Source organism: Aegilops tauschii, chromosome 4 (genome assembly GCF_002575655.3).
Source record: "Aegilops tauschii subsp. strangulata cultivar AL8/78 chromosome 4, Aet v6.0, whole genome shotgun sequence".
Classification (NCBI taxonomy): domain Eukaryota; kingdom Viridiplantae; phylum Streptophyta; class Magnoliopsida; order Poales; family Poaceae; genus Aegilops; species Aegilops tauschii.
The window spans coordinates 237,278,989-237,286,797 of record NC_053038.3 but is presented as its reverse complement, the minus strand read 5'-3'; the positions used below and the strand labels follow the sequence as shown (position 1 = coordinate 237,286,797).

At 43.1% G+C, this 7,809-nt stretch overlaps 1 long non-coding RNA gene across 1 annotated transcript; it reads left to right on the top strand.

Moving 5' to 3' along the window:
- Nucleotides 1-2,124: 2,124 nt before the first annotated feature.
- LOC120962480 (uncharacterized) lies at nucleotides 2,125-6,275 on the top strand. Its single transcript, XR_005753241.2, has 3 exons — nucleotides 2,125-2,529; nucleotides 3,405-3,448; nucleotides 3,576-6,275. It is a non-coding gene; the product is annotated as an uncharacterized lncRNA (long non-coding RNA).
- The last annotated feature ends 1,534 nt before the right edge of the window (nucleotides 6,276-7,809 follow it).

The following is a 7,809-nucleotide window of genomic DNA, read 5'->3' as shown; positions in this document are numbered from 1 at the left end:
ATCTTCTGTTTGCAGACGACGGTATTTTTTTAGAGGGGTCCCAAAGTAATCTTGAGTCTCTCAGGAACATTCTGCAGGTATACGAGGAAGCACCAGGGCAGAGAGTAAACTTACAGAAGTCCTCAATTTTCTTTGGGAATGGTAGTAATGATGGGGACAAGCAAATGTTAAAAGGGATTATTGGGATCAACTCAGAGGCCCTAAATGAAAAATATTTGGATTTTCCAACGGTGGTTGGAAGATCTAAGGAGGGCACTTTCAAACATGTTAGGGAAAGCTCCAAAGGAAAACTCACGGGTTGGAAAGGTCAGGGCCTCTCTAAGGCGGCAAGGGAAGTGCTAGTTAAATCTGGACTACAAGCTGTACTGACGTTTACCGTGAGCTATTTTCAACTCTCAAAGAAAATGTGCCGGAACCTGTCTACTATTTCTTGTAAGTTCTGGTGGGGGTCAGCCAATGGTGAAAATAAGGTGCATTGGGTTGCTCGGGAAAAGATGTGTATGACTAAAAGAGAGGGAGGTATGGGTTTCGGAAACTATGAAGCTTTCAACCAAGCTCTGCTGGCGAAACAAGCGTGGAGGATCTTAAAGGTCCCAGAATCTCTTTGTGCGCATGTGCTTAGAGCCAGGTACTTCAACAATGGGACCATCATGAATGCAACTTGTCCAACTAGTGCATCCTATACTTTTCGAAGTATTTTTTTGGTCGTGATCTATTGCGTGAAGGTCTTGTATGGCGCATCGGCGATGGTTCCAAGATTCTTATCCATCATGATAACTGGATCCCTCGTGATGGAAGTCTAAGACCATTGGGTCAGACTTATATTCAGGGTATCACTAGGGTAAGTGACTTACTAAATGATCAAGGAGAGGGTTGGGATCATGTTAAGGTTGACAGTATGTTTTCTGCTGATGATGCATGTGATATAAAACAAATCCCAGTTGGAGGGCCAGGCGTGGAGGATTTTAGTGCTTGGAATTTCACAAAAAATGGAGAGTTCACCGTTCGGTCGACATACCATTTGCTTATGAGCCTGAAAAAGGCGAGGAACGGACAGCCGGAATCCTCGTCGAACTTAAACAATCATAGGAATTGGCTGGCACTTTAGGGTACTCACGTTCCAAATAAGGTGAAGATTCATTATTGGAGGATCATGCGTAATGGCCTAGCTGTGGGATCGGAGCTCCACGATCGGTGCATAAAGCCAGGTATTTTGTGTACTGCGTGTGGAAGAGAAGAAACATTAATTCATAGATTCTAGGGATGTCCTCATTCTTGTCAGCTCTGGGATGATTTGGCGAAGCATAGGGGTATTCCAGCTATGCAACCACCAGAGTGCATTGATTCGAATAAAGAGGTTGGGAGGTGGATATTTAACTGGATCGGTGAGGCTAATGATGAGAATAGGGAAATGGTGCTCCAAGGAGTTTATGGCCTATGGCTGGCGTGTAATGAGGCTCGGGATGGTAAAAGAATTCAAGCAGCCCAAGATATTGCATGTTCAGTTTCAAGGTTCATGGATGAATGGAATGAAGTTGTACAGAAGAAGGCAAGAATAAGAACTCAGATCAAAGTGGAGAAGTGGATACCTCCAGAACATGGGTGGGTGAAGGCTAACACTGATGGAGCTGTTTCAAAAAGTGCAATGAAGGGAGGAGGAGGAGTGGTCTTACGTGACCATGATGGTGTTTTTCGAGGTGTTGTGCCCCAATTTCTTCCCAGCATGCTAAATTCAGAGATTGTACAGCTATTGGCTTGTAAGAGAGCGTTCCAATTTGCACATGATCAAGGTGTGCAGAGGATCCATATTGAGTTGGACTGCAGAGAGGTGGTGTGTATGATCAATGATCCCAACAAAAATCTTTTTGCTATGGGCTCAATTGTGGAGGATATAAAGGTGCAGATGCAAGGGTGGGAAGGTTGCAGAGTTACTTGGAGGAGGCGGACTGCCAATCGAGTTTCTCATATTTTAGCAAAGCTAGTTGTAGGTGTGGAGTGTTGTCAGGAGTGGAGTGCTGCACTTCCTGATTGTATATTGCATGTACTAGCTGATGAACTCCCCAACTTTATTTAAGTAATGAATATGTTTCTACTCACAAAAGAAATCTAAGTAAAAAAGCCTGTAGTCCGAGTCATCTACATAGAACTCTCTCTCCTTCTTCTAAAAAAAAGAAATTTCTCTCCTTTCCCCCCGTGCGATCCCCACCAGGCTCCTCCTGCACATCCGCCATTTCTTCCGATTTGCCGCCGGCGAAGGATGGCGTCACTGTGCCTCATCAGGAAACTAATCCTCATGCTATCCCGGATCCACATGTCGCTTCTTTTCTCCTGATTTTTCTTCCCTGGTGGTGGCACATGTGGCTGGGTGAGTGCGTGGATCTCGGCGACCTCGTCAAGTCTGGCAACGCGGTCACAGAGATGTCCAGGGAGAACACCTATGCTGCTCAAACTTATTGTAGCCGGAGGCTCTGGATGTTGGGGCCACAGAGGCATTGGGGGAGCTCGCAGAGGAAAAAACATCAGCAAGATGTGAGTATTTTCTGCGAGTGGCTTTTAGTTATTGCCCTCCTACTGTCCAGACTTCTACCAAATGTCAATGTTATTGCAACCATATAAGTTTTTGTGAAGTTGAATGATCTAGAAATCAGAATAGGATTTTATATTCCCATTGCTAAACAACTTTTCGTGTGAAAACAGAATTGATACCACAACTTTCTATGTTTAGAAGTGCACCTATACTTGTTCTCTGAATTCTGCAGTAGAGAACACAATAAAGCAAACATGTGGATCTGCTTGAATTAAGTCTAACAGAACCTAGCAAGATACCCTTGCATCTAATTATTGATTGTAGTAAAAGAAGGTGGTTTACATCAACTTTTACGCAGGTAGAAAGTAAGCTACATATACACACTTGTTAACATCTGTAAGCATGAAAGAAGGGTATGGCAATAATAATATGCATTGTCATGTTCTTATTTCCTGCTTAAGAAATAATAAGAAATCCAATCTAGAACATACTTTTTTATACAGTATTTCAGGCCATATATGTAGCACATGGACGACACGCTTTTGAACCATATATTGTATTTTTTAATCATGGTGATTTGGCCCTCGTATGCATTTGTTTGAATAACAAAAAAAATTAGATCTCTTTGTATACTATATTCTTTGCGCTATCTTCACTTGGGCACTCTGTGTCGTCGATCAGCACCTTTAATCCTTCTCTGTTTGTGACTCTTGATAATGCCACATATAGTTTTTTTTTGAAAGCTTAATGCCACATATAGTTGCACATGGCAGAAGACTTGCTTAGGCAATATAGGCCCACCTTGTTTAGGGATTGACCTTGGCTTTATTTATTGTCATTGCAAAAAAACTGATAGAGGATATTGCCTTCTTTTCAGCACGAAGGGCCATTTTGAGTCGCTTGGTGACATAATGATTTTAGGTATGTATACCTTGTCACCGACGTGTGTTCCTGTGATTATTTGTGCTTCAATGAACCTGTTTCGGAGTTGTGTGATAGTCATTCTTGTGCCATTGCATAAACCTGCCGCTTGATTGATGTTTTGTAGGAGCATCACTCGCAAACCTACCTTTAGTTTAAGCTCGTGGTTCGGAATTCCTGGGAAGGTCATGTTGTTAAGGAACTCCGTTGGAAACATATTCCCCGTTGTGTTGTACTTCATTGTTGCCTTGCATACAGTGTCCAAGCTTAGCTATGTCACCTCTTCACCTTGTATTTGGCTCATTATGTAGTTATTTATCTTCTCAACTGTTTCATTCCTTGGGCATAGTATTGCTCTTTCTTCGAGAAATTCACGGTCACGATAGTTTTGTTGCAAGTTTGAGTACGTGCTTTTGACTATGTCTTCTTTCGGGTCTTCTCCTTTATGTAGAATTATGTCTTTAGCTATTCTTACCCAATCATCTCCTTCATCATTTGTCTTTTTTCATCGCCAATTTGTAATATCCATTCTGCAAATTCAGCCACATTTTGCCTTTGTATTGGATCTTCTGACATGCACTCCAGCCGCATGTTTTCAGTTAGTCTAAATATTTCGAAGTGCTTCCATAGGTATGACCTTTTGATTCATGCATTTACTATGTGCTCTCTCTTTCCCTTTCGTATCACTGGAAGTATTTTTCTGAAATCGCCTCCTAGCACAACTGTGATGCCGCCAAATGGCCTTTCGTCACTATTTTGGTTTGTGAACCTTAGAATATCCCTAAGGCTTTTGTCTAGTGCCTCGAAGTAGTGTTTGTTTGTCATAGGAGCCTCGTCCCACAGTATAAGTGAGGTCTTCTTTACCAGTTCAGCCAAATGTGAGACTTTTTTTATTTCACATGTTGATTCTTCCATGATATTTATTGGAATGTGGAATCTTGAGTTCGCTGTTCTTCCACCATGGAGCAGCAAAGTTGCAATGCCAGATCATGCTACCGCAAGCACTGTCTTTCCGTCTGATCATAGCTTTGTTGTAATTGCCTTCCATAGATAGGCTTTTCCTGTGCCACCGTAGCCTTCTACAAATATCTGTTTTCCAAGACCTCTCTCAGCTGATTCTATTATTGCATCAAAAGCCATTTTCTGGTCGTGGTTAAGATTGCATATTATTGTTTCGTGCTCACTCTTTAGTGCCTCCATGTCATGGCTAAGTTCTTCGTTTATCATTCTGTTCCCAAGTTGTTCAAGTTCTGTAGCATTTGGTAGTTCTATGTTTGGATAGTCCTTCGGTGTCTTTCCTGCTTGCCTCATTAGTTTTTCTATCTCGATCACTGCATATGTTCTTTTCTGTGAATCAGTGAGCTTTAGCATAGGAAAGTTTAGGATAATTCTTCTTTTATACTGGATATCTTCAGACAGTGCCTCGCATGTTGAATCCCACAACATCTTTGGGCTGGTCACCTCACAATGGCATAAAATTGTGGCGAATAGTTGTCGTAATTGTGTCCCTGATCCCCAGCTTGATGCTTCATTGATGCATTCAATCCACTCACTGTCGTCATTAAGAAATCCAAGTGCTTGGAATGCTGATTTGTATGTTGGGTGAACAAATCCATTAACTATTCTAATATCCTCAAATGATGTGCATCCTTTCTTGGTGTTTAGAAGCATTCTCATATAATATCGGTCGCCACTTGCAGGGTGTGCGTAGTAGATTCTTCCAATCTCAAAGCCCCTTTTCCGCTCCTCCCTAGTTTTGCTTTCGCTTTTCCATACAAATTTTCATGGGAATTCTGCATAGGTTAATTCTTTTCCCACCTCATTTATTTTTTTGCCTCCATCCCACAACATCTTTGGGCTGGTCTTCTTACTATCTTCTCAATGTCAGTCGAGTCCGAAAAAATAACTTGTTGCTCATTTTCAATGTGGAATGGCAATCTCTCGACCAGTGGATCACGATGGTGAAGATCAAACTGGAATATCCGCTAGCATGCTTCGGTTGTTGATATGTATCTCATCTTTAGGTATTTCTTGATTTCATCATAGTCATTTGCCGCATCGCTTTCCTTCAGTAAGGCTGTTACTTGGTCATCGTCTTTATGGATGTACTTAAATAGGTACTTGATTGACCCGGACCTGTTGCACCACTCGACATTTATGTGAGCTTGGAATTTAACCAAAAGGTTTCTGTTGTATGGCACGACAGATCTGTTGTCGAGCATTGATCCTCCCTTTTGATCTTCCTTGCATTGTCTCGCCTTCTATATACTGGAAAGCCATCCTCATCGATTGTGGTATCGACGTTGTACATCATGCATGGCGATTTTGTATTTTCCTCTCCGCAATGCCTGTGCATCATGAAATCCTCAACTGCTACATATTCGTCCGGATCGACATCTTTGTCTGGGATCTCCACACTGATTATTTGGTCGATTTATGATGGTCCTTTGCACTTGTAATTCTCTTTGAGGAATACCAGTATGTGCGCATGCGGGAGTCCCCTCTTCTGGAACTCTATTGTGTAGATAACTACATTGATTAAATATATATGATTTTGTTACATTTCAGAATCATTTTATTATATAGACAAAGGCTATGGTGTGCTAAAATATTGAAAATTGAGATGTTATTAGTTGCGATGAGTAGTCGACTGATCTTACTTGCTATCGTTTCTCCAAAGTGTTTCTTCACAACGATGTCTCTCGTTAGCTCCTTCATTTTTATCATGAATATTGATCAACAATATTTGGCCGGTCAGCTGCATTTAGGCCTCCTCCTTCTTCATCTAGCATGTATTGGATCTAAGGCCACTTTGCATTGCATTTGAATGTTATAAACAGGTCTGGATATCCAGCCCAACGGCATATTGCAAAAGCGTCTTGCAAGTTTTGTGCCTTGTATCTTCTGCCTCCTGTAAAAGATGAAGGTACAATTATCCTCTTTCCAACCTGCTCTGTTCTGGTGTCCCCTCGCTCAATCGCGTCCTGTAGTCCACTATAAAGTTCAGTACGTAGCTTCCCTTGATTATTCTTGATCCAGTTTAGTCTGTTTTGCTCAATGCATGTGTAAACATCTACCCAAAATTGCAGCGATAGATGTCTAGACGTTAGCAGCGAGATTCCTTGGCCAGGTCTTTGCAGTAGGTAATATGCATAGTAGTCTAGCATAGTTACATATTTCCTGCTATTGTCACCTTCTTTTCTTCGCTTGTAAGGTATTTAAAGCTTGAAGTCGTCTTCTCGGTATGGAAACAACATCGGGTATTGCATCGACATGAATTTTGGATGGATTTCTGATATTCTGTGAGGTTCCTGTTGGGGATCGTTGCAGAAATTAAAAAAATTCTACGCATCACCAAGATCAATCTATGGAGAGACTAGCAACGAGAGAGAGGGGAGTGCATCTTCATACCCTTGAAGATCGCGATGCGGAAGCGTTACAAGAACGCGGATGAAGGAGTCGTACTCGCAGCGATTCAGATCGCGGTTGATTCCGATCTAAGCGCCAAACAACGGCACCTCCGCGTTCAACACACGTACAACCATGGGACGTCTCCTCCTTCTTGATCAAGCAAGGGGAGAGGAGAAGTTGAGGGAGAGCTCCGGCAGCACGACGGTGTGGTGGTGGAGCTTGCAGTTCTTCGGCAGGGCTTCGCCAAGCACTACGGAGGAGGAGGAGGTGTTGGGGAGGGAGAGGGCTGCGCCAACGGAAGGGCTGCGGCTCCCATGCGCCTCCCCACTATATATAGGGATGGAGGGGGCTGGTTTCTTGCCCTCCAAGTCCATTGGGGCGTTGGCAAAGGTGGGGAAAAGAAATCCCATCATTTCCCTTCCCCACCGATTGTTATACCCCTTTTGTAGGGATCTTGATCTTATCCCTTCGGGATATGATCTTGGTGTGCCTTGACCAGGGGTGTGGGGCCTTGCCCCCCACTACCCACTTTCATGTGGATCCCCCATGCAGGTGGGCCCCACTCTGGAACCTTCTAGAACCTTCCCGGTACAATACCGAAAAATCCCAAACATTTTCCGGTGGCCAAAATAGGACGTCCCATATATAAATCTTTACCTCCGGACCATTCCGGAACTCCTCATGACGTCCGGGATCTCATCCAGGACTCCGAACAACATTCGGTAACTGCACACTAATTCCCATAACAACTCTAGCGTCACTGAACCTTAAGTGTGTAGACCCTACGGGTTCGGGAATCATGCAGACATGACCGAGACAGCTCTTTGGCCAATAACCAACAGCAGGATCTGGATACCCATGTTGGCTCCCACATGTTCCACGATGATCTCATCAGATGAACCACGATGTCGGGGATTCAATCAATCCTGTATACAATTCCCTTTGTCAAT